Genomic DNA, 27,571 nt, shown 5'->3' on the forward strand with positions numbered 1-27,571 from the left:
AAGATCTGAATGACCCTGATAGCCATGATAGTGCAGTCACTGGACTTGAGCCAGACATCCTCGAGAGTGAAGTCAAGTGGGCCTTAGGAAGCATTCCTAACAACAAAGCTAGCGGAGATGACAGTATTCCAGCTGAGCTATTTAAAATCCTAAAAGATGATGCTGTTGAAGTGCTGCACTCAATATGCCAACAAATTTGGAACACTCAACAGTGGCCACAAAACTGGAAAAGGTCAGTTTACATTCCAATCCCAAAGAAAGGCAATGCCAAAGAGTGTTCGAACTACCGTACAATTGCGCTCATTTCACATGCCAGCAAGGTTATGCTCAAAATCCTACAAGCTAGGCTTCAGCAGTATGTGAACTGAGAACTACCGGAAGTACAAGCTGGGTTTTGAAGAGGCAGAGATCAAATCGCCAACATTCGCTGGATCATGGAGAAAGCAAGAGAATTCCAGAAAAACGTCTATTTCTGCTTCATTGACTACACTAAAGCCTTTGGTTGTGTGGATCACAACAAACTGTGGCAAATTCTTAAAGAGATGGGAGTACCAGACCACCTTACCTGTCTCCTGAGAAACCTGTACGAGGGCCAAGAAGCAACAGTAAGAACCGGACATGGAACAACCGATTTGTAGGGATGGACGAAAGGGACTTACCTTGTCCCGCAGCTTGCTTCGCGGTGGGGGGGAGGCGCTTCGCTTCTCCCCCCGAAGTTCAGGCGAGGGGGGGAGGCGCCCTGCCTCGCCCGGCCGAAATTCAGGCCGGGGGGGAGGCGCCCCATCCCTTGCCGGCGAAATTCAGGCCGGGTAGGAGCGCCCCATCTACGCGGCCGCGAAAAAAAAAGTAAAAACAAAACAAAACACACACACCCATGATAGGCTACGTAACGATTTACGAAGCCTATCACAGCTAGATTTCCAAAGTCAGCCGTCATAGGCTATGTAAATCGTCACGTAGTCTATCACGGGTGACTTTGGGGGAAAAAAAAAAACGTGTACGCAAATGGCGGCTCCCATGGGGACCGCCATTTGCGTTCCTTATTTTGGCACGTCTAGTCTACGTAAAGATTTACGTAGACTACGGCGGAAATAAAGGCAACGCGAATAACGTTCCCTTATTTTCGCTGTAGTCTACGTAAATCTTTACGTAGACTAGCCATGCCAAAATAAGGAACGCAAATGGCGACGCCCCATCGGCAGCGCCATTTGCGTACGCACTTTTTTTTTTCCCCCAAAGTCACCCGTGATAGGCTACGGGACGATTTACGTAGCCTATCACGGCTGACTTTGGAAATCTAGCTGTGATAGGCTACGTAAATCGTTACGTAGCCTATCACGGGTGTGTGTGTGTGTTTTTTATTTTACTTTTTTTTTTTCAATGGCGGCGGCGGCAGCCGGTCAGGAGACCGGCTGCCACCCCCGCCCCCGCCGAACTGCTGCCGAACCGCCGCCAGGACCCGCCGCCGAGAGGGACATTCGCCGAAGGTAAGTCCCATCCTGGGGGGGGCGGGGGGCCGGCGGAGAATTTCCCCAACACTTTCAGGGGGCCGAATGCGTCGGCGCTCGGCCTCCCGAAGATTCGTGGAGAAATTCTCCGCCAACCCTACCGATTTGTTCAAAATTGGGAAAGGAGGATGACAAGGCTGCATATTGTCGCCCTGTTTATTTAATTTATATGCAGAGTACATCATGAGAAATGCAGGGTTGGATGAATCACAGGTTGGAATTAAGATTGCTGGGAGAATTATCAACAACCTCAGATACGCAGACAATACCACCCTAATGGCAGAAAGCGAAGAGGATCTAAAGAGCCTCTTGCTGAGGGTGAAAGTGGAGAGTGCAAAAGCTGGTTTGAAACTCAACATTAAACAAACTAAGATCATGGCATCTGGCCCCATCACTTCCTGGCATATAGAAGGGGAAGAAATGGAAGCAGTGACATTTTATTTTCTTGGGCTCCAAGATCACTGAAGATGGTGACTGTAGCCATGAAATTAAAAGACGCTTGCTCCTTGGGAGGAAAGCTATAGCAAACCTAGACAGCATAGTAAGAAGCAGAGGCATCACCTTGCTGACAAAGGTCTGTATAATCAAAGCTATGATTTTCCCAGTAGTAACGTATGGCTGTGAGAGCTGGACTATAAGGAAGGCTGAGTGCCAAAGAATTGATGCTTTCGAACTGCGTTGCTGGAGAAGACTCTTACGAGTCCCCTGGACTGCAAGGAGGTCAAATCAGTCAATACTGAAGGAAATCAACCCTGACTGCTCATTGGAAGGACAGATCCTGAAGCTGAAGCTCCAATATTTTGGCCACCTAATGCGAAGAGAAAACTCTCTGGAAAAGACCCTGATGCTGGGAAAGACTGAAAGCAAAAGGAGAAGGGGACGGCAGAGGATGAGCTGGCTAGATAGCATCACCGATATTTGAGCACACTCTGGGAGAGAGCGGAGGACAGGAAGGCCTGGTGTGCTATGGTCCATGGGGTCACGAAGAGTCGGACACGACTTAATGACTGAACAACAACAACTAAGGGCTCATAATGCACATTTATTTGTGTAACATAGAATGCACCATTAATATATAGATAGATAGATAGATAGATAGATAGATAGATAGATAGATATAGTGTGGATCATACATAGCAGATGCTTCTAAAATATCACATCTTAGCCAATTCTTCTCTCTCTCTCTGTTTTTTTTTAACTTCCAAATATCTTGGTGCTCATTTAAAAGCAATAGCCTGCCAGATTTGACTTAAAAGCATTGCCAAGTTTGAAGTTACAGAAGCAATGGAATGCTCTTTTTTTTTTTTTTTGAATTCTTGTAACTTTTAAACACTGTAACAGTTTTTATAGTTTTTCTCCAAAATCTATGAAAAATATACCGCTGGAGATTCAGCCTGGATCACATATTTCAACACTGCAGAGTTTATTGTTGTCTTTGCATGAAAACAAATCATCTGTATTTTGAATATTCTATCAATTTCTTTAGTTTCCCAGTGAAGGCTCAGGGTGACTATATGGCATGATTGCTTATGTTGTTCTGTATGTTATTTAATTGTTTTCTTTTTTTGTTTAAGAGGACTTCTTCATACTGGTGAGGGCAGGCATATTTCCTGCCCAAATTGTTATTCTGTTTGTATTCAAATAGCTGTTTAACCTTGTTCTTTTAGCAGCATGCAGTGCTAAATACAGAAAGTTCAAAATAATGTATAAGAAGTCATTATTTTCCTCTGTAGTGGAATACTGTGAGATGGAGAGACTTAAGAATAGGGTTTGCCTCTGACTGCTATTAATATGATTTCAAGTAACCAGGTAAATAGCATTCGCATGGCCATTTTAGCTGTTTGCATGAAAGGTCTGTATTTAATTAATGCTGCAATTCTTAACTGGGAATAAGTGTGGAGAAAGTGGATAGAAAGTTCTGTGTGCTTAATACTAGACACTACCGCACCAAATACTCTTTTAATACTAGAATCTGGGGTCACCCAATGAAGCTAAAATCTGGGAGATAAAAAAGGACTTCTTCACACAGCACATAGTTAAACTGTGGAATTTGTTACCTCAAGATGTAGTGATGGCTGGCAACTTGGACATCTTTAAAAGGGGTTTAGATAAATGCAAGTACCAGAGGCAATGCACCTTTCAATACCAGTTGCTGGGGAACATTACCAGGAGGATGCTCTTGCCCTCATGTCCTCCTTGTGGGCTTCGCATAGGCATCTGCTTGGCTACAGTAGGAACAGAATGTTGGACTAGATAGGCTATTGGTCTGATCGACTGGGGCTCTTCTTATGTTCTTAAATCAATGAGACTTCCTTTTCTGAGTAGACATGCAGAAGATCGTGCTGTACTTTTGTCAGGGTGGTTACATGGTGGCTGGAGGGGACAAAGCATTTTAAAGATGTTTTATCTTCTTTAAAATAGCCTCTACAGTCATAAATGAGAAAAGCAGAGATTCATTAGAATAAATGTATGACAGAAGGGAGTGTAGTTTAAGTTTCATAGTGACATTGGGAGGGAAGAGATGGTTAATCAGATTAGCAAAGGCGGAAATATTAATGAAATGTGTACTGCATGGAAGGCGGAATGAATGACAACATTTCTATATTTGTATAGAAATTGGTAACTTTTAATAAGGCCCCCCAAATCCTAGCCAACTGCCTTATTAATATTATCTAATGTACTGTAATACATATAACTATTATTTCTATGTCTGCCATTGGTTCTGCATATGATAAAATAATAAATGTATTGGTGATATTTCCTTCCTTCCTTCCTTCCTTCCTTTCTTTCTTTCTTTCTTTCTTTCTTTCTTTCTTTCTTTCTTTCTTTCTTCCTTTCCCTTTGCTTCTTAAGCCCTGCACTTCAGTGTATTTTATTTATTCAGAGTACAGCTCTTGGCCTGCTTAACCAATCAGAGAGGCTTTAAGGGCCCAGGACTAGCCATGGTGCTGAGCTCCAAATGTGATTCCAGCCCTGACAGGAGGATTATAGGAAACAGATGACTTACGCTTCTAATTTGTGGCCTTAAATTGCAAACAGAATTTCAGGAGTCGAGCAGAGTAATAAATGGCAATAGAGAAAGCCACACACAGCCAAATCAGTATGTGGTGGTTGTAGGTTAAACTAAATAGGAAGAGACAGGTTATGATGGTTTAGTGTATTACAGAGAAGAAAGTCTTAAATTACTAGTGCTGAGAGGTATTGCACTATGGCAGACAGTATTCCATTGTATAGTCTGCAGATAGCATGGGCGAACAATAAAAAGTCAGGTTTAGTAGAAAACCTGTTGCTGGACAAATCCTTTTCCTCCCTAGAAAGGAAAAGCTGTGTTTTATGTTTGCTTTGACCTTAACTATATGTTGGCCCCTTAACATCTGTTTTCTACTGTTGCAGTTTTTCACACCAAATTAACTGTCAGAAAGTCAGATAAAATAAGTTTAAAATACTTCCAAATTATTTTTCTTGACTTTCTGAGCTCCAGAAAAGGAATGCTTTCCATGCTGAGCCATAACGCCCCCCTCCACATAAAAACACACCTGTGTGTTTCTATATACATATGTGTGTGTCTGTGAATGTGTGTACGTGTATGTATATGAAAGATAGATAGAAAGACAGACTTAAAATGGAGTAATTTCAACATATATTTAGTGCTAAACATTTCAGCTTCCTCCCTCATGAGTAGCCGCCATGTTAAATGGATACCAAGCGTGGCAGTTTGGAACGCTGGGAGATGAACTAAGAAGGAAAAAACAGAGGTGTGAGTGGTATAAAGCTTATGCATTGTCCTCCAGGTTAAAGCCATAGAATTCTGAGTTTGTGGATCCAGAGGTTTAACCTTTCTGTCAAGCATGTCAGTGTTCTTTGGGGGTTTTTTCCAGTTGGAAGCATTTGTAAGCCTGAGAGACTATGAGCTTCATCACACGGAGCTTTTATTCTGAGATTGAGATTGCTCCTTCACGGAAGTTTGCGGGCTCTTTACATGATGCTGTGACCCTGCCATGACCCTCCTGCACTATATGCCCTTTGTTCCATTTTTAAATAGATTGGAGATAATGAGCTATCAAAATTAGCCCGTTGTGTTCTGCTTCAGTTTCCTCCGTCAAAACAGTAAAAGTGGCAAGAAGAGGAGCAACGTCAATGAAAGATAATGGAAAACTCTAATATGGGGAGAAGGAAGGGGGAAGGGGAGGGGGGGAAAGGAAGCACTTGTAAAGGGAGTCAGTTGTGACCCTGCATTTAAAACGGAAGCAGAAAGCCCCATTTTAAATGCAGGATTTTAGGCTGGTGTAGAAATGCTCTATGTGCATGTGGGTTAAAATGTCTTGCAATAGGCTGCTCTAAGTTTTTTCTTTTTTAAACAAGAATTGTGGTTACAGAATCTTGTTCTTAGGCCTGTTGTAGTTTTTCCTACATGTTGCACAGGACTATATAGGCATCCTGATACTAAACATTTAGACCAGATTTGCCTGTGATGCGAGACATAATATCATTGTGACTCTCACACTCTGACAAAATACTGCAGGTCATAAGTCCTAACATGTCCCAAATTGCTGGAGAAAGTTTTAGGATACAGTGGCCATTTCAACATCTGCAAAGGACAGTTTCTGGATGGCATTTTAAGACAATGTTTGTGGAAGTTCCAAAAAGGGTTTTGTGTGTGTGTGTGTGTGTGTAAATTTTATGATACAGCAGAATCAGAATGATTCTTTCCTCATAATTATAGGATCAGTTGGTTATTCTTGGAGCACCTGATTTTGAAAATCTCAGTTTAAAGACAATGTTGGTTCCAAGGACTTGTACTGAAGTGCCTCCTAGTCAACAATAGAAAATATTTATTTCTATTTATTTTCACAATTTACACCCTGCACCTTCAGTGCCAATTGACATTTCCAGGAAAGACAAGGAATAGACGAAGCAACGAAAAACAATTGATCACTTTGCCTTTTCTTGCAGAGGCAATTAAAACACAGAAGCAAGGAGAGAAGAGATACTTACAAATCAACCTTATGCATATTTACTCGGAACGAAGTCTTGGTCAATATAATGGACATTATTGCTCAGCAGATGCGCATAGGATTGCAGTCTGGATTCTTTACTCTGTATTAATGCTGATTTCACACAAGCTTTGTGCAATACTAAAAAGACTTAGCAAGAGTGAAGACTCCCTTAGCTTCTCAATTTAGAGGTGTGATAGGTTTTTTTCCCATGAGTATAGCAGTTATACACTTGTGTGAGGAATTTCTTTGGAGAGAGAGAGAGAGAGAGAGAGAACACCCAGCCAAATACTAATCAGCTACTGAGTAGCTGGGTAATAATTTCTAATACACAGATAACCATCTTGAAAAAGACAATTGTTGAAAATACTACTATAAGGTGAAAAGTAAAAGAAAAGAAGGCAGAGAACAACCCTTTGCTGCACTGTGATGCTTGAATGTGTTGCAGTGTATAAGGCTTATGATGCATATATTTAATTCTCAATCCATGTAATGGCATTTTCTTGGGCAAATAATTCATTATGAAAAAGTTTAGCCATTGGAAGCACTGTGTTTTATTTCAAGCCTCAAAGCCCACTTACATCAGAAGGAATGGTGTTGTCATTGCCAAATGGTTATTGTTTTAAGCAGGTCTGTTGATTATCATTAGAAATGACTTGCTAAATACATTTTGATTAATCGCTTGCAAAAATTATGCTTGTTAGAACTGCTTTGCATTCAGTTCTTAATGTAGGTTATAGCTCTCTTTCTTTATAACTGGCATGTACAATCAACTCCACCCCCACCCTTTAAAGTTACCTGGTGAGAAAGGAAAACAAATCTTAGTCAAAAGCTTTTGTCTGAATCACCCCCCCCCCACACACACACTAAAGCTCAATTATTTTCTATGCCATACAAGGAAGAATGGAGCCTATATACCAGACCTGGACATTTTCAGACAGGAGATGGCTTTTGTTTTTGCACCCCATCAACACCAAGCACCTAATTAAGTCTGATATCTCTGGCTGACAGAAAATGATTTGTTAATAATTCTTTGGGAATTTACTTCATGAGTTCAGAGATGTCTTTTGTATGGTACATGTGGGGGCATTTTGGAAAACAGAGCTGAGGGGGAAAATGGGGGCAAAGCGAAGAGGAGTTCAAAACCAAACCAAACAATCCCCTGCCCTCCATCCACAATACCGATCCAACCAAGCCAAGCATGCTAGGTGTAGTTTGAACACACACGCTTGTGGACTGTTGCGATTCATTAGCAGACAACAGAAAGCAGATCTGAACTATAAACCCCTCAACATCCCCCCCCTTTTCTGTCAAATTCTACCATGGACATCTGTCAGGGATTCAGATGTTACACCTTGATCAGGCTGAGACGGTGGCACCATTTTCTTTAACAAACACCAGAAGCCTTTTTTGCGCCTTTGTTTTAACATTTCTTAGGGTTAGATTCCCTTTCTTCCCCTGTTCTATGGAGAGTAAAAGGAGCTTGTTAACTTGCTTAGATATTTTAACTGCTGATGTACTCTGGCCACTTGCCTGTGGTAACAGTGTCAAAGCATTACTCGGGATAATTGCTATATTTGCAGTCCGAGAAGTGCTTCAACTTGGATTCGTGCAAGCAGCTGAATTAAAAGGGAAAGGAAAGGAGAGTTCTGTAAATTACTGTCTATGGTTTTCCAATGGCTAAAAGCTTTGTTGTCTTGAAGAAAAGTCAAATTAATCCAAACTTTGGGAGGGAAAAAAAGGGAAAAGCATACAAATAAATTCAGATTAAAAGTATAGTTTATGCCCCTATTTGCTAAAAAACACTTTGAGGAGTAGTCAAAATGCCTATCTATTTTGCTGGACTGATGACAGGATTCTATAGGCATATCTATACTGCAATGCCAGTTTAACTGTCATGACTTCCCCAAAAGAATCCTGGGAATTGTAGTTTCGTGAGGTGGAAGAAATTCTGTTAAGAGATCCCATTCCACCTCACAGAAGTACAGTTTCCGTTATTCCCTGGGGAGAGGTAATGGCCATTAAATGCCCAATTGGAGTGAAGCTGTGGAGGTGTGCCCTACATATGAGGAGCAATCCAATGAATTCTCTGTAATGAGATGAAAGGTTTTCTGGCTCAATAGGCTGTAGACTGATGGCAAAATGAATTAGAACAGCCCTGCCCAATGTGTGACCCACCAACCGGAATACACTTCACCAGACTTGTATTGTGCCCTCTCAGGATCTTGGCAACCTCACTGTTTTTCTAAGCACAGGAACATCTCTACACCAGCCTAAAATTTCACATTTAAAACAGGTGTCAGGGTGGAAACTGAGCCAGTAGAGCCCCAGAGCAGTTCTGATTCTGAGGAGGAACAGCAATCCATGGGAAAGGAGCTCGCTCATCTCTCAGAAGCACAGCAGCTGGCAGAGATTCCTCCTGCCAGCATTCCTGGGATAGATAGTGACCTTGGCAGTGAGAGAGCGCTGGAGGGGGGCTTGCTGGACGCAAGGCGCAGACGCAGGGAGCGACGACAGATGGAGGGCGCAGAAAGGAGGTGTACTGCTCGTTTGGCGCTCAAACAACGGCCGCTTCCTGAGGACCCAAGGGAAAGAGGGAGGATCTTTCCCTAGCCCATAAGTTCAGGGTCTTCCCGTGGTTCTTCTTCACACAGGGACCAACTGCCTTACCTGGAGCTTAGGCTACTCTGCTATCTTTCCCCAGTGCTGTTCCTTGCTTTGTTGCTAGTGATTAGTATCTGGAAGAGTCATAAAGTAATAAAGGAATAAAGTCTCAGAAAGAATCCTCGTCGTCTGTGTCCTGAGTTGGCTATTGGTGGGGACTGCAAGAGGCAGCTAGGGCACTCCTGACAACAGGGCTTTCTGCTTCTGTTTTAAATGCAGGATCACAACAGGCTCCCTTTACATGTGCTTCCTTCCCCTATCCTTTTCCCTCTATCTGAGTCTTCCATATGTTTCATTATTCAGCCGCTAGATGGTGCTGTGGTCTAGCTCCTCTTATTGCAGCTTTTCCTTTTTCATGGAGGGAACTCAAGGGGAACTCAAGCAATGTAATTTGATAGCTCATTCTCTCCAATCTTTTAAACAATCCAATAAAGGTCATTTAGTGCGGGAGATGCTCAGGAGGTTGATGACATCATCCAAAGGACCCGCAAACTTCTGTGAGTAACCAGTCTCAATAGCAGGATAAAAGTTCCGTGGGAAGAAGCCCCATATCAGTAACAACAAATAGGAGGTCTGTCAGTAAGGTGGCTTCATTCAAAAAGAGGACAAAAGAGAACACAGTTTTCCATTAAATTTGCTTATGCATATATATGCACAAATTTAGAAATATTACAATTTAAATAGAATTACTGTACATCTCACCATAGTGGGGAAGACCGTGACCAGATGAATAGTATGACTGCTCACTCTACTGTTCAAGTCCCGTTGATGGGCAACTTCAAGGCACCTGGTCACTCCCTTCTTATTGTCTTTATCTTTAATTTGGAGTTGGACTAGACAGCCTTTCAAGTAGAGGATGCCTTTGAATAGAAGACCGTTCTCCTCTCTGTAAAGGAGGTACCATGGACACTGGTGAGTTGCCTTAGATTACTGTTGGGATGTGTTTGGCTTATGGGGCGGGGGACTTTCCACAAAAATAGAGGCCTCAGCTAGAAATACTTGAAACATAATGGATTGTGTTCAGGATATGATTCTTTCCTCCCTTTTGCTTTCTCATCCTATGAGGAAGCTCCACCCAGGTGGGTAGAGTTACAAGCAGGAAACCAAAAGAAAAGCAGGACTGAGGATTAGCAATCCAGCAGCAAGAAGCTAACTGAGGGCAAACTGCCCTGATTGAACAGATATTCCTGCAGGTGGAACTTAAGGAGAAATGAAAGATTCTGAGTTGAAGGGAAGTGGCAAGCATTTCTCGTGAAGGAGATATCACACTAGCTCTGCCACCTAAAACATTTTCTCCATTCATGCCCTATTCCAGGGCTGGTACACCACCTACTTCCCAGAAGGCTCCTCCATCTAAGGAAGTCTCCTAATATGTCCTGCACTCTGAAGAGTATCTTAAACCAGGCCTTTAATTTGCAGGTGAGGTTCTCAGGATAGGTTAGCAGTGAATAACAGTGGCAGGTAGAATTACTGGGAAGCATTTGCTGTTGTTACATAAACGCAGCCCGTAACAGTAGTTTGTCTGCTTTAAAGATCCTGTAATTGTTAGCAGCCTTAAGCACCATTTTTTGGTAGAAAGGTGGAATACAAATCAAATAAATACATAAATAGAAGTAGTCTGTGCTCATAGTGATTTGACAAACTAATTCAAGCCTGAATAGCTGAATTCCCATAATATCACCTTGTCTAGTAACATATATTTTCTCTTCTTACAGAAGTCGGGGGAAAGTTGCACAATACAGGAGTCACTGCTGGAATAGCTTCTAAGACCTTCAGTAAAATCACAAGCCCCTCAGCCCTGGTAAAAAACAAAAGCAACCCCCCCCCCAACCCTGCTGAGTTGTGACTTCAGGTTTATAGAATCTACCTTGCTTCCCCCCCTAGAAATTCTAAGGTCAGCCAATCTGAACCAAGTGTAAGAGTGTGGTTTGGTTTGGGCTGGGCTGGGCTGTGGTGGGGTGGACATATATTTGGAATTGAGTAGCAAGATGACTTGAGTAGATGCCCAGCCGAAGAATTTGTTTTCACTACCAGAACCAAGCTTACAGTCCTGTCACACAAAAACCCACTTTTGGTTTTTCCTTCAATCTTTCATCATTTTAGCAGCCTAATTTAGAGGGGGAAAGCCTTTATGTTGTTGCTGTTTGTTAAACAGTAGAGAGCCTTGCTGAAGTACTTCAAACCCCAGAGATCTACCAATAAATCTGCTGCTCACCCCTGCTCTATGGAACCTGGGCACGTGACTACAACTCTGGAACCCAACAACCGGGGCTGCCCCTGCCCCTTTTCCACATACAGAAGCCAACTGTACTGCCAGCTGAATCTTATGCCAACACTGGTAATGGGACAGCACACACAAAGGCAAGAGGTTACCTTAGTGGGAGCAGGGCAGGCTCTCTGGCACATGTAGCTTTGTCCTCCAACACCTTGCCATCCCTCCCTGGCACCCAGCATCTGCTGCCTGAGGCAGCTGTCTCACTCCATCTAATGGTAGGGCCGGCCCTGCCGATGACTCATAGAATTTGGTGGATTGAGCTTGAGAAAGTGCCAAGACTTTGGGCTCATAGTTACAATGAAATCATTGAGCAAGCACATACGCGAGTAGAGGACTTGGTGAGGGCGAACTCACCAAGCTATATTTTCATTTCAAACTTAGAAGAAGTGCTGTAAAACATTTGAGCTCACCTAATTAAGAAGTAACCAGAGAGTATTAAAAATATTAGTTACGTTGTCAGTTGTGTCACAAGTCATATACAGTATAGATTGCATGTGACAATTTTTTGATGGCCCTTCATTTAGTAAAGATGTGAATAATTTATAGATGCTCTTATGACATCCATTTTCCGAATGGAAATTGAGATTATAATGGAATTTAATGTTATTAATATGCAATAATAAATGGCAACTTAAGGAAAGATCAGTTATAAAATATACCTTCATGATATGAGTGACGCTCATTGCTTGCTGTGCAATTCGTTTCTTTTTTTCCCTTTATCAAGAAAGACAGAATACATTTTAAAAAGAATTCTGTTTAAACAGATCAATATTTTATTGTGATATCTGCAGATTAGGTAACTGTGGGCAGTGTATATAGACCAAATATAGGTGCTTATACACTTGCATAAGGGGGTGGTGGTGGCTGTGCATATTTTTTTTAGAAGCATTTAATGTTGTGTATAATGAGCTGGCTTCAAGAGCTTTCCTGTGGCCTCAACTTGGGTGGGTGAATAACATTTCAGATAGCTTTGAAAGATACATATAAATAATTATTCAGATTGTGAGCCTGTGGGCAGGATTCTGTTGCATATTAATTATATGGACTGGTTCCAGATTTAGTCATACTTGGAGTAGACCCATTGAAATCAATAGGACTTGAATTAGCCATGACTAACTGGAGCCCCATCGATTTCCATGGCTGTATTCAAGGTATGGCTACATCTGGAAACACCCTATGCGTTTATATTGTACAGAGCCTTGTTTTCTTTCCACACTTAAGAAGTTGTTGTTGTTGTTTACTAATAGCAAACTCAGTCTCCGAGTGCCAGTCTGTATGTAGTCCAAATGAGGTAGGTATCATTTGGACTACATATCATCAGCGGGCTTGGGGGAACCCTAGGGTTTGCAGAATATATAAAAAACTCCTGTCCCCCACAGAGGAGAACCACCCCACAAAAGAGCCCTATGGTGATTGAGCATGCTCACCGAGTTGGGGGAAACTGGGAAACTTGGTTGCAGGGAATGGCATATGCTGGAAGAGGGCATGGCTGGCTGGCTGGAACTCTGAACAGGAGCACTCTACTCCTGTAGAGTAGAGTACAACAATATTTTGTTGTAGGACCCACTTGTTGTTACTGCCTGCCTTTATGTATGTATGTATGTATGTATGCATGCATGCATTTATTTATTTATTTTCGTCTCTGCTGCACTAGAAATTGAAATTCTAAGAGCAAAAAATGATGTGACTATTTTGAACATGTATAATAGAGTTCATTAAGGCTGTTTCATGGAGATATACAAAATACAATAATAACAACATCAATGATGATGGTGATGCAAACGTCTCTTTTGGAAGGTGAGGTGTGCCACTGGAAGATGGTAGTGCCAGCAGATGAAGCCCTATGCTACAGGTGTATCTGTGTGCATATATAACATGCACTTTGGGCAGTAGTTGTCCCAACTCATTACAGCCCCCACCCCCAGGCACACCTTAGGCAGGTGAAGGAAAAGGCAGAGCCGTTGGAAACATGAACCGCTGTTTGTTCATCCTTATGCTGGAGCCTCCTACAGGAGAGCTCATACTGAAGTCAGCTGCAGTGCAAAGCTGCTTTCCTCTCCCCTTGCTCCCTTCACATCCATATGATATTTTAAAATCTATGCCCTTTTGAGGGGTCAAAAATCTGTGCTGGGTTTATCCTATTATCATCCCTTTTTTTTCCTAAAAGGGGGAGAAAACGAAAAGAACCAACAGAAGGCTGCAGGCTATGACAAGGCATTCAAACATAATGGGCCCGATCTTTAGGTGGTGTAAATCAATGCAGCTCCAATGCTGTCAGTCGAGGATCCAGCTCAGGAGGTCAAATTGAGCATACGAGACCTCCTGACCTCCCCAAATAAATCTCTCCGAAGCCCTCTTCACCTTCTTTCGTCAGCTCAGAAACCCTGGGAGAGGGATATAGTTTGCAACATACTCCCCTAGAGGCAATTCCCTGTTTCCTGTACTGTAGCCCAATTTTTCTGTCTTCCTGGGTGGTAAAAGACAAGGAAGTGTAGAGCACACCAACTTCGCAAGGGCAGGAACTGGAATCAGGAAAGCTCTCAAAGAAATGGATGCATCCTGCGTTTTACTCTTGCTTGTAGCGTAGGCTTCAGTGCATTCCCTTTCTAATGCAAAGTGAAGTCTACTTTGTTTTTCCGCCTCCAGATACCTTGCAAGGATGGCTGATGCAGGATGATGAGCATTTTACCTGGCAGTCAGGGGTGTTTGTTTAATGCTGGACATGATTTTGAATCCTGCAAGATGCTGAATGCTAATGCTCAGCATACTAATGAGTGCCCTCACAGAGCCCATTAGGAACGGAGGGGCTTTCAACACATGGCAGAATGGACCTCAGAGGAATATGTCAGCTGCTATGGGTGGGGGGAGGAGGAGGGGGAGAGTAAACCTGATGGATTTTTAGCTAACTCTGTTCTCCAGTAGAGATTCATCTCAATAACTATGAGACTCTTAATAGACCTGGTTATGCGCAATGATGCCTGGCTGGCCCTGCCATAAGGCAGAGTGAGGAGGCTACCTCAGGCGGTGTATGCTGGTGGGTGGGGAGCACTGACAAGGTGTTGCAGGATAGAGCTCTTTGTGCCACACAGTCTGCCCTGTTTTCCTTAAGATAGCCTTCTGCTCTCAGGCGTGCTGGGAGACACTGACCCAGTTTGCACAATCAAAACAAGCTACCATGGCTTAAATAAGCTGTGGTGGCTTGTTTTAATTTCCAGCGTGTGCTGGGTACCACTTCCCTAATTACCCACCCAGGAGTGGCTTGTCATATCGTCCAAACCCAGGCGGCATGACTTGTTGGAGGGGGAACAATCCTCAACTAACCCTACCACAGCCCATGTGTTATTCGAGGGTTGTTTCCCCCTCAAAAAAGCCATGCTGCCTGGGTTTGGACGACACAACAAGCTGCTCTCAGGTGGGTAATTAGGGAAATGGTGCTTGGCACATGCTGAGGATTAGAACAAGCCACATCTTGTCCTACACCTCAGGCAGCAAAATGTCTTGGGAAGTCCCTGAATGGCACAGAGTCCTTGCTATCCCACATAACATGCAACAGGTTCTGATGTAATATTAGTGGAATATTTGCTGCTTCTCCATAGCTTCTTCCCATGCAAATTCAGGCCACAGGGAAGAAGGGTATGACGCAGTTAATTTTCACACAAATATTGTCTCCCTCGGAAGAACAGCGTAGCTTGGAGACCAACCACATGCCCATCCCATGTGATGTCCTTGTCACATGGTGTGGGAAGCAGCCATATGGAAGTGTCAACAAAGTCACTGAAGTCACATCCGTATAACGTGAGATCAGAACTTGGCTCTAAAGCATCACAAGTATCTTGTATTTTATTACTTTGTTATATTTTAATTTTAGAGTGAATATCACATAGTGTTAAGTGACTGAACAGTGAGCCGAGAGATCCCGAGTTCAAAGTTCATGTCTGTCACACATTCACCAGGTGGCTTCATGCAAACCTCTATCAGCTCACCCTCAGTCCCCTATCTGAAATACGGAATGATAAAACTGGCATACCTTACAGAATTGTTATAAGAATCACCTGTCTAATGTATGTGCTTTGGCACTCAGGAGTGCTATATAGATGCTACAAAATATCATCATCATCATCTGCTACTCAGTAGTGAACATGAAGAATTTGCTTCTTCATATTCAGAGTCTGGCTCTAGTCATTTTATCAGAGCGTAACATCTCTCCTCTGTCCAGTGGCTTAGCTTGTCATGCATTGCCCTTTCAGAAATGTCTGACAGACAAGAGGTTAGACCACAAGTCCAGACCAAAATGGCTCCTCCTATGAGTGACCTCTGAATTCTGCCCTTTATCCTTTTCAGTGTGGAGATTCTCTTGGTTTTTGTTCTGTGGGTCAGAGCTACAAGAGGCAGTATCACATCAAATGACAAGTAACTATTATCAATCCAGCGCCATGTTACAAACTTTGATATCTGTTACCAATATTTTTACTGAGAAGGAATGACTGTGTGAAAAAAACAACAACCTTAACACCTGTATAGAACTTTTAAGTATTCCAAAGGCTTCACGTGCATTATTTAAGTGTAATCTTTACAGTTAAGTCAGTATTCTTATCCCACATACTGCGGGGTGAGGGAGAGAAATGGGGCTGAGAGAGTGGCTTGCCTAAGGACACCTGGTAACTTCATGGCAGGTTACAAAATATGGACGTGATCTATTTTTTCCAGTGCCAATGTGGTGTAGTGGTTAGAGCATTGGACTGGGACTCGGGAGACCTGGGTTTTAGTCCCCACTAGGCCACAAAGCTCACTGGGTAACTTTGGGCCAGTCACTGATTTTCAGCCTAACCTACCTCACAGGGTTCTTGTGAGGATAAAATGGAGAGGAGGACAATCATGTAAGCCACCTTGGTCTCCTTGCAAACCAGGGCAGGATATAAATGAAATAAAAAAGGCAGGATAGAAATAAACAAACAAACAAACAAATAAATAAAATAAGTGCCTCTGTTCGAAGAGATTGTTATAAGGCTCCCTATCCGTGGTTGGGAGCACAATCTGGTATTTGATAACACCATTATGTAGTCTGGTGATCTGAGCCAGGTCTTAGATTGTCTTTATCTTTTTGAAAGGCTGTACTTTAACAAATGATGCTTCTGTGCATTTTATAACTTATTTGAACTGAATAAAATCTAGATTTCAACAGGTAAGTTATTACGGGAAGTTATTTTGTTGGCAGATGCTTGTTGGGTTGAGGGGCAAAGCTTTGACTGTATTATATAAAACTGTAACATGAGAGCCATTGTTTAGAAGGTTTACTATTATTGTCTTTTGTCTTTGTCTTTTTCTTTCTCTCTCTCTCCCCCCCCCCCCCCCCCGCCTGCCTGAGCAGGATGTGAATATCTCTGGTGGATGGAGGTTAGCTAAGTAAGTCATGCATAGATGGAATTTATTAAGTTTGCACGGTAGTGACAGCTGTGAGTGGGAACAGTAACTTTGAGTGTGCCAAGGGCTTGAAAAGAAAGAATTTTCATATGTGTGTCTTAAAGGAAAACTGCGGTGTAATTACGAAAGCAGTTCTAACCACTGCATCCAATTACGGGGGGAATTCGCTAAATATGATTTTACAATTGTAATAATTTGACAGAAGGCTGCCATTTTGAGTCTCACGAGGCAGATTAGGACAGAGAAAAGTCAAGTTTCATTAAGAACCACTGGAAATCAGACAATTCAAGGTAAATTCATTTAATTAGAGATACATATAACTCTATCTGTATAACAAAATAACTGCTTTAAGAGCTGTATTAAATGATGCAACGTGGTTTCTTCTGAATACAGAATTTCCTACAAAATGCTTCTGCAATATTGGCTTCTAGCAGAATTTCCCTCCTCTTATTATATTCTGCATTTTGAGATGACAGTGACTCTGACAGTTATATCATTAAAAAATAACCTACTTTCCCTTAGTATAAAGGTTTGATCCAACAAATCTCCTGTGGAATGAGTAACATTAATCTCCTACTTTGCAGGTAGGCAAAGTGAGGTGCACTATTTTATCCAGCCTGTAGCTCAGGGGTGGACAACATGTGGTTCATGGACCACATGTGGTCCCTTGGCTTTTTTCATAGCCCCTGCTGCTGCAGAATGTACCCCTGAAACTGGAAGGCGTGGCAGCAAAATAAAGTAGTAGTTTTCAACCGAAATTAGGCAGCATGGTGGCTCAGGAACAAAAAAAGGGCAGTTTTAAAGAACAATTGCCTCCTTTGCTGCCATGATGTTGAATTTTGGCAGCAAATTTTGGTAACACAGAATTGGTGGGGGCAGTTTCCAGTGGGTTCCAGGGAGAGAAATGGTGCCCTGGGCCCCGGACGTTGCCCACCCTTGCTCTAGCCCTTCTTAGACATTATTGTTTCAAGTGGCCTTATGGCAGTGGTGGACCAGTACAATTCAACAACAAAACACTTAGCTTGTCTTTGGGGCCTAACGTGCCCTGTGTCCTTTATGTGATGGAGCAACTGACTATTGCCGGAAGGCAGCATGTGTATTAATGAACCATAGTGGTGCAAAACTGCTGTAAAGCTGCTTGAACTCAGTAGTGTTGGCATCCTGCCATAAAGCACTGCTATGGCCAAAAAATGTAGTAAGACACAACGTTGTGGACTGCCCAAAGTGGCTTTGAAACCAGCCTCTTCAGAAGGCAGAGTGCGAGAACTGATGTATGAGAATTAAGGGATTCTGTGGGTAGTATGCAACCTTTGCATGCAAATATACAACAATTTCAGGGTTACTCACTGTGGCTTTAAGACAGGACAACATGGCAGCATGGCCATCTAAACTGGGATCCCAGGGAATGCTAAGAAAGTGGGGGGCAAATAGGGGACTCATAAGAGAGAAGGTCATCTCGGTAGCAGAGCATGTGTATTTGCAAATAAAAGGTCCCAGGTTGAATCCTTGGCATCTCCATGTATTGCTGGGAAATGCTACTGTCCAGGGACATCCCAAGACATTTTGCTGCCTGAGGTGAAGGACAAGATAGCGCTCCCCCACCTCATTCACAGATGCTGACTGGACGAGCAGTTGAATCTTATTTCAGGACTGGCGGTGGGACTGGTCCACTGCACCTGAGGGCAGGTGAGGCCTTGTAGCATACACAGATCGGTCATCCAACACCTTGCTGCCTGTCTCTGCCCTTGAGCATGTCCCACCTGAGGCAGCCATCTCACTCTGCTTAATGGTAGGGCCCGCCCTGCTCCTGTCTGAAGACTGGGAGAGCTGCTGCCAGCCAGTGTAGACAATACTGAGATAAATGGACCAGTGGACTGACTTGGTGTAGCACAGCTTCTATGGTCTAATTCTCTACAACTTTACCAAACTGCAGTTCACTGGACTCTTTGCTGGAAGCAATGCCATTTACAGTGGTATAAAACCAATATAATTTTACAGTGTAGATATACGCTCAGCCCTACCATTTTTCAAGCCATCTCTTTTAAAGCAAACATGTATTCAAGCATCAAAGAAACTATGTATTGTGCCTTGTCACCACACGTTCTCCATTTCATGCAGTTAAAAAACTGAATGACAGGGAGAAAATACAGTTCATGAATGAAGTTTAGCAAGGCAATTTTCCTCTCTTTTGTCTGATAATTTTGGAAAGACACCTCCTCTTCTAGCTCATCCTGTTTTGGAGAGCTTTTCAGAAGCCCTTAAATTATTTCTCATTTTACTGAGCTCTTTAGGTGGCATGTTTTAATTTTCACCTTTCCTGGGACTTTTGTTGCAATCTAAGATTTAACATGCAGCAGGTTAATTCCACGGTTTTTAATGAAGCACTTCCCCCCCCTCTCTTTTTGGTTGTTAGACCACATGGGATATGTTCTCTTGATGTGTGGGGAGTTCTGATTAGATGAAAACATACCTCTGAGGAAGCTCACATTATCACACATGAAACATCAGAAACAGGGGGAAAAACGATGTGCGGAATCATGTAAAAATAATGGTTGTTAATCAGATTTCCCCTTAATCATTCTTTCGCATGACTGTGATAGCGAAGGAGGCTGGAACACTTGCCAAGACATCCAGGCTGACAAGACATGGAACAAATAATAATAAAAGGAGCTTCTGAGGAAGTATAGTATGTATTATCAGGGAGATGTTACTTCCTATACAGAATTCACAATTTGTGTTGCATTGCTTACTTTCAATTCCGACTGGTATATGTGTCAGAGGCCTGCCTGGCACCAACGCTGTCATGTTTTTGGTGCCAGGTTAAAACTGTCCTCTGCTCTCAGGCATTTAATGGCATATGATGGGGCATTCATGCCCGTTGTCTAAACAGGTCTAGTATTGTATTGAAACTGTTTTTAGCTGTCTAACCTGTTTTAAATTTTGTATATTTAAACTTTTATGCTGTATTTTATGCTGTACTTTTATGCTTATTTTATTGTCTTAGGAATTGTTGTAAGCTGCTGAGAGAGCTTTGGCTATTGGGAGGTATAGAGATGAAATTAATAATAATAATAATAATAATATGTGTGCCATTGTAAAACATTTCTGTAAGTTGCTGGCATAGACACAATTTCAAAAACATGTTAACGTCTATTATACAGTGGACCAAAGAATGGTACACTCCTTCTGTCTGGGATGGTCGCCCTTTTCCACTGAGGACATCACAGGAAGGACGCACATGGAGTGGTGAGGGAGAAAGGGGACACCTGCCTAGCCAGCCAGATCAGCCGAATCAATCCTGGTGATCAGTGGGGTGACAGATGTCGCAGCCAGATCGCCCTCACATCCTTAAGGTATATTATGAGGCCCTATTGTTACCTTCCTCTTTACACAGACCTCCTGTTGTTTGTTCATTAAAGAAGGTGTGGCAGCCCCTCATAGACTGCATTTAAGGACTAGTGTGGCACAGTATTAAGAGCATGAACTATGACTAAAGAAATCCCTGCATCAAATTAGGGGTCTGTGCCACATACAAGATTCAGTTCAGACCCTGCTTCAGCACTTTAGAAAGTGGGCTGATTCAGCTTGGACCATTACCGACATGATGCACATGAGCTTCACCTTGGGTCTGTGATAGAGACTCGCTTTGGAAAATCTCAGGGTTTTTATGTCTCTCCCCATTGATTTTCATAGGCAAAGGGCCATTACTGTCTTACTTTTTCACAGAACTGGATGAACTTTGCAGGCACTGTAGCTCTTTCTGATGGATGAAGCTTGCCAGTTGCAGGGGTTTCTGTGCTAGGCACCTTTACAGCTTGAGTGTAAAGGGGATGCCTATAATTTTTTATTTCTTGGTGGAATTGGATGAAATGTGCAGGCATAGTTGTCTCCTCTGAAGAAATTAAGCCCACAAAATTTCAGACAGATAGGTGCAGGGCTTTTTGTGCAAGTACATCTTTTATACTAGTTTGCAGGGGTTAAAATTATTTATTATTATTTATTAAATTTATTAATTGCCCATCTGGCTGGTCACCCAGCCACTCTGGGTGATGTACAACATAAATAAAGCAGTTTAAAACAATAAAATTCTACAATAAAAACATTTTCTAAAATACCCTAACCCACCCCAAACACCTGCCTGAACAACCACGTTTTTAATGCACGGCGGAAGCTCATTAAAGAGGGGGCATGGCGGAGTTCCCTAGGGAGGGAGTTCCACAGAATGGGGGCCACCACAGAAAAGGTCCTCTCCCTCATCCCCACAAGTCTAGCTGTCCTGGCTGATGGGACAGAGAGAAGACCATCTGAGGCTGATCTTGTTAAGTGGCCTGTCTGGTGTTGCTGGAGGCGCTCCTTAAGATAGGCTGGGCCGGAACCATATAGGGTTTTAAAGGTCAAAACCAACACCTTGAATTTGGCCCGGAAGACAACTGGTAACCAGTGCAACTCCTTCAGCACTGGAGTGATGTGATCTTGCCAGCGGCTGCCTTTAATCAGGTGAGCTGCCGCGTTCTGTATCAGTAAAAGAGGGATTGTGTCCCCCCCCGTCTTGTTTTGTAGGAAATTCATATGAACATGGCATACATAGCAGAGGTTCCCCTAGGTAAGTGACCTGCAAAATTTCAGACAGATAGGTTTTGGGGAAACTGTTTGGGTTTGAGGGAAAATTTATATTAAAATAGCATACATCACAGAAATGTAAGATGGTAAGTAGCCTGTAAACTTTCAGAAGGTTAGGTGCAGGGACTAGGGGGTTAGGATGAATGAAAACAGAGGCTTTGATTTTGTTTTCTGCTCAATTGAGAGCAATTGATAAGTTTTTTCCTACATCCCTTCCAAAAGCACTGTGATTGGAAGTGGAGAGAACTGTCAGCCACAAAACTACACCCCTCCTGTCACCCCTCTGCCTAACCGCTGTTTTTCTTTTATGGAGAGCTGGGGTGGGGGGAGGATCTAGCCAGCCTGAGACAGTCTGACTCAGTTTGCATTCTATGAATCCCGTACCCCTAGTTCAATTTTCGCCTTATTCATGAACCCAGTGGTTAGCCTTAGGCATGTAGGTGCCTCTCAGGCTCAGACCTTCATCTATAATATGGAGATCATACTAATGGGTTAATTTACAGGGTAATTGTGAAGGTTAGGGTTTTAAAGGGTTATTGTAAAGGTTATTGCAAAGGCATGTGAAGGGGCAAGGTTTTGTTGTTGTGGAGCATTTAGCATTTCTATAGCACGTTCCCTTAAGTGCTCAAAAAACTTCACATGCCTTTGCAATAATCCCTCCATTTGTGTTGCACATGTTTAAAGAAGCTTCCAATTGTCCAAAGTGATATAGAATTACATGTAGTGATGGTTTGGTTCTGTACTGCTTTAAAGAAACATGCACTTCCTTGGTTTTTTAAACATGTGTGCACTGCAGACCATAGTTATGTGTTCCAGGCACTAGTGGGGCACCTTAACTGTGGCTCAGTAGGAGGTTGGTTGGTTTGGAGATTTCAACCTCAGTTTGTCATGGCAAAGTAGAGCAAAATGCAAAATGCAGAGTCATTTTTAAGTGACAGAGCAGACAAAAGCAAATTTAAAATAGGAGTGGCTGAGAGGTATGGCCTGGGTTATTGTTTTATAGTTGTAAATTCAGAAAGATGCAAATTTGAGTCCTTCTATCTCATTCTTTTCCCATGCTGTTGATATCTTTCAAGTGAAGAATATGTTAGCAAACACTGATAACCACATCCTGCAGGACTCCTTGACAGAATTAGTGTTACCTGCTGGTATGCAAAGATGTACCAAATGTATAAATGAGCGAGATTTAAACTACATTGTTTTTTGGGCTGGCCATGATTCAATCATTCATGAGATGGATTACCTCAGAAAAGTTGGCCTAAACAGCAATAAACTATTGAAATATGCTCACTAAAACTGCATAGCAAGGGATAATGAAATGGAAACACCCCAGTTCATGCTTTCTCTGTGAGCAAAATCATTGTGCCTTTATCAGAATATGTACGCTTGCTCCAAATTAAATTATGGTTTTCCTACAGAATGCTAGCTTTAGGGTAGTCTTGTGAGGCATTTAATGTACTTCCTCTTAATTTCTGGGTAATGTGGTGCTGACAATCACTTAATACAATATAGCTGATAGGGCAATCTTTTTTCCCCCCAGAAGAAAATGTTTTTGTAGCATATCCTGGTGACACTTCTCTCAGATGGATGTCTTCCGTTGAATTTGATTAATGTAATGCAATAAAAGAGATGTGCACTAAGGTGTCTGAACATGTCTTGTTAAGTATGTTTGATTCATTATATGTAGTTCTTAGTTCCCTTCTCTTTCTTCACTTCATTTTTTAACATTTCAATAATATATCTATAAATATAAAAAAGTTGGCACTTTCAAAGTCCCTGACATATATGGCTACTAATTCATGGCTCTAAAAAATTGTATCTTTCAACTTGTCATTTTAAATGTTATACATTTTATCGCTGTAAGTAACCTGTGTTAGAAATTAAATGTTGAACTTTAGCAAGGAAATAAATAATATGGTTGACAGAGAAGCTATACAAGAGGGTACCTGGATGTAGTGCTAAGATAAAATGGCTGACATTCTCCCATCTTGAGATGGCTGGTTGATTTTTGAGACATGTCAATCACCTGGTGATGCTCCAAATGAATACAAATACGTGAGATAAAAATCATGAAGCACAGGAAATTATTAATCATAAACTATAAACTAAATACAGGACAGCTTGCTTCTGGACAGGTGTGTGTGTGTGTGAGAGAGAGAGAGAGAGAGAGAGAGACAGAGACAGACAGACAGACACAGACACACAGAGAACAGTTGTTAGGGACAAGATGTGAAAGTGAGTTTAGATCAGTACAGGATACATTGCCTTCACTCTAAATGAAATTAATTTGCCCTGAGCAACATCAGCACATATGCAAATCTGATTGGCTATGTAGCATTGTGATGTCATCACAGTCATTATGTGATCCCTGATTGGCTAGGATACATTTATGGAGGGAAAACAAGCCCTAACTAAAGAGAAAATATGGCACTGACATAGCAGTAAGGGAAATAATGGCTATGAACAGTCTAAAAAAAAAAGTGGGCATTCTTAATAATTCAAGGTTTTTTTCAGTAATTAGTTTAACTCCTGAAAGCTCTATTTTCTGACCCAAAATTGAGGTGTGTGAATGTTTGATGCAGCCTAATCAGCACAGGATAAAAGATACTTCATCGAAGGATAAAAGCAGATGAATGAATCTATCCTTAGCTAAGGGGCAATACAATATCACATGCTGGAAGGATTCTAGTTTATTTTTGTTCAACATTGATTTCCTGTAATAAAATAGGCACCAGGGTTCTTTCCTGATTCAGAAAGAAACAATTCTTGAGTTTATATTAAAGGCTTCAACAGGGTGAGGATTTTCAAGTTAAGAGTGACATGGCATCAGGACCCCAAGTATTTATCTCCTGGCAAATAGGGAGTTTATGTATGCCTTTCCCTTGTAAGCTGCCTTGAATTCTGTATGATAGAAAGGTGGCTTAGATATTCTAATACAAATAAAAACAAATGAATGTATGCCAGTATATTATAGACAGAATTTATACAGACATGGCTTTATTGGTGCAAAAATATTCAGGGTCCATGTTTGTATAATCTTTCAAAACTAGTTATTTTATTAATTATTAATTATTACATTTATATCCTGCCTTTTTTCCTCTTGCAAAGATGCCAATGTGGCTTGCCTGGTCCTCCCCCTCTCAATTTTATCCTCACAAGAACCTTGTGAGGTAGGCTAGATTGACAGTCAGTGACTGGCCCAAAGTCACCCAGTGAGCTTGGGCCAGTCCACCCGGATCTCCCAAATCCCAGTCCAGCACTTTAACCAATACACCACACTGGCTCTGTAATGCTATCCATTTACAGTCCTATGATGTGCCGTGCCTTGCGAAGGCAACGTGCATTGCCCTGGTGCAGCATACAGAGAGAAATGAAAGACTCATAAGCAAAGAAGACACAGAGCTGACCACATGAAAAACTAGGCGGTTTGAGGGCTTGACTGCAAGGTGCAGTGAGAGATGGGTGGTGGGTTTGTTGGCAGAAGAGAAAACAGAAGTCATGGCCACTGATCCAGGAGTGATGGGAAACCACACAATGTAACTGCCAAATATGTTTTAAAAACCATCTAGTGCTTGTGATGGTTAAAGGAAGCCAGGATATGTGTTGAGATCAGAAGTGCAAAATCAAAGCACTCAATTGCAGGCAGGGGAGCCAGCTGAAAAAGATAGCGGGCAGGATCTGGAATACAAAGCCAGTGCTTTGCTCTCCTTGCTGCCTGTGAATAAGTTTGTGGCAGGTGTTTTGTTTTTGTTTTTTAAATGCTTTGACAGGAATATTGAATCAAACATGTGTTGCATAGTGGTTAAGCATGGGAGCTGTGGGCCAGGAAGTCCCTGGTTCAAATTTGTCCTCAGCTATGAACTTGCTAAGGACTGTCAGGCAAGCCACTGAGTCTTTCTGCCCCCCAGCCCCAAAACACACATTGCAGTATGGGAATAATAATACTGTTTTAGTTTATAGTAAGAATTACTGAGATATCTCACATTATGATCTACCCAGTTTCCTGCATGAATTGCAGAACTGTGTGTTGCATTTCTTCTCCGGTGTTGAACGCTCTTGACAACTTCTGACAAGGGGGCATGGAAACCTTCCATACAGATAGCTGGGAAGGCCCTATCTCTTGTGCTCACCTGCCTCACTTTTGAGGGTGGGGGAACACAGTGAAGGACCTCGGATTTTGACTGGACTGTATGAGTAGGCCCATGTGGGATGAGGCAGCCCCCAGGTTTCCTGGCCCCAAACCATTTAGGGCTTTAAATGTTAATGCAAGTATCTTAGAATGGGAAATGAATGGACAGCCCAAGGGGATGGTATATTGACAGACTGATATGCTCTGTAGAGCCCCATTTAGAAGCCTGGTGGCAGGCGTGGCCATCCCATTGTTGGCTATGGGAATTGGCAACAGACAAGCACAATGACGTCATGCCACAAGTTATGTTAAACTCGATGTTATGAGAAAGTGGGGGAAGAGAAGAAATGGGGAGCGGCAACAGTTCTCTGTCTCCTGTGAAGTCTGGTTCTGCCCTCGTTTGAAGACAAATGGCTACCGCGAGAAATACAGCTTTGCCATGCCAGAGTCACACGCAGGGCAAAACAATCCCCTTAAGGAGCAATCCTATGCATGTTTAGAGAGAAAAAAAAAAAGCCTACAGCTCCCAGCATTCCCCAGCCATGTTGGCTGGGAAATGCTGGGAGGTGTAGGACTTCTTTCTGATGAAACATGCATAGGATTGCAGCCTTAGTTAAACCAAACTAGTCAGCCATAACGTGAGGGGATAAGGCGAGTCTCCTGGCACAACTGCACTGTCATGGTGTTGTCAGCCTCTCACTCAGTGAGGATGTTCAGGGGAAGGGTGCTGCCAGGGGAAGAGGAAGTACTTCGACATGATGTTTACTTTACAGGAAAACTTGGTGAAGCATAGGACTGGGGGACTTCTGGATGGAGGTGAAGGAGCCTTGTCTCCCCCAGGGCCCAACATGTCTCTCGGGAGATCTGCAGTTAGTTCAGTCAAATCAGATACAGGGCAGACTTGTGCTGGAGGCCTGTGAGAATTTTCTATTAGCAGGATTGAAGCCATGATGGTAATCTATGTTCTGGGACATTGCATGGCTTGCTTGTAAAAATGTGGATTTGTTTTCATAAAATCATAGAATAGTAGGGTTGGAAGGGGCCTACAAGGCCATTGAGTTCAACCCCCTGCTCAGTGCAGGAATCCAAGTCAGAGCATCCTTGACAGGTGGCTGTCCAGCCTCGTCTTGAAGTTTTGCTAAAAAAAGGGGGGAAAAGAAGCAAGGTCAACCTTGCTCATGCCTGTTTTCTATGCAACAGTTGGGCATCCATGACCGTCACAAATCGTGTAGCCCAAGGATTCTGCTGGGGGCAGCTGACTATAGTGGCTCCTGAAGGACAGCTGGCTAGGGTGCTCATTCACGCAGTGCCAAAAAAGAGGCATTACCAAAAGCAGACAAAGGTGGGCACCCATTTGCATAGCCTTTACATATGCAGATATATATCTATAGGTGCAAATTTAGTAATAATAGCCACGATTTAAATGGAAATACAACACATCTCCCCATAGTGGAGAAGACTGGCCAGGTGATCTGTGCGGCCGGCTGCTCAGTCTGCTGTCCAGATGCGCTCTGTTGATGGCCACGTCAAGGCCCCTGCGCGCTCTCCTTATGGTTATTTGAAGCAGGCTTGGACTAGACAGCCTCTCAAACAGAATAGAGGGCTGTCCTCTGCCCGCTCTTCAAAACAGAGGACTGTCCTCTCTCAAGTAGGACACCCGTTCACCCTAGCAAGAGGAAGGCTCTGCTAAACAGTGCCTGGGGGAAAGGGACCCAGCAGTGTCACTTGGTGACAGCTGAAGCAGGATGTGGCTTGGGCAGCATCTGACAGACCTGTGGCTTTTGAATGGCCAGCAGCACCTATTGGGGTCCTATGACACCATGAGGTTATGCTGCTGGACACTGAACAGCTGTGGACCTTTATGGTGCCGCCCATTAAGTGACGGCCATGAGGCTCCCTGTGTCCTTGGTCTCCTCTCCTTACAGCAGTGGCAGCCTCTCATGATGGCGAGATCTGCCTT

The 27,571-nt window shown here is 42.7% G+C and overlaps 1 long non-coding RNA gene across 2 annotated transcripts in view; it reads left to right on the forward strand.

Moving 5' to 3' along the window:
* Window positions 1-9,873: 9,873 nt before the first annotated feature.
* Window positions 9,874-27,571, forward strand: part of LOC146358397 (uncharacterized) — a 47,803-nt gene continuing 30,105 nt past the window's right edge. Inside the window, exons 1-5 of one of the 2 annotated variants that reach the window (XR_014784318.1) lie at window positions 9,874-10,078; window positions 10,882-10,967; window positions 16,810-16,844; window positions 20,024-20,215; window positions 21,423-21,465. This is a non-coding gene — a long non-coding RNA (uncharacterized LOC146358397). Of the gene's footprint in view, window positions 10,079-10,881; window positions 10,968-16,809; window positions 16,845-19,666; window positions 19,753-20,023; window positions 20,216-21,422; window positions 21,466-27,571 lie in introns of those variants that run through there. The other variant, XR_014784319.1, reaches the window with a different exon arrangement.

This window comes from Heloderma suspectum, chromosome 1, assembly GCF_057233095.1.
Source record: "Heloderma suspectum isolate Gila_16-S chromosome 1, 16-S_ref, whole genome shotgun sequence".
Classification (NCBI taxonomy): Eukaryota; Metazoa; Chordata; class Lepidosauria; order Squamata; family Helodermatidae; genus Heloderma; species Heloderma suspectum.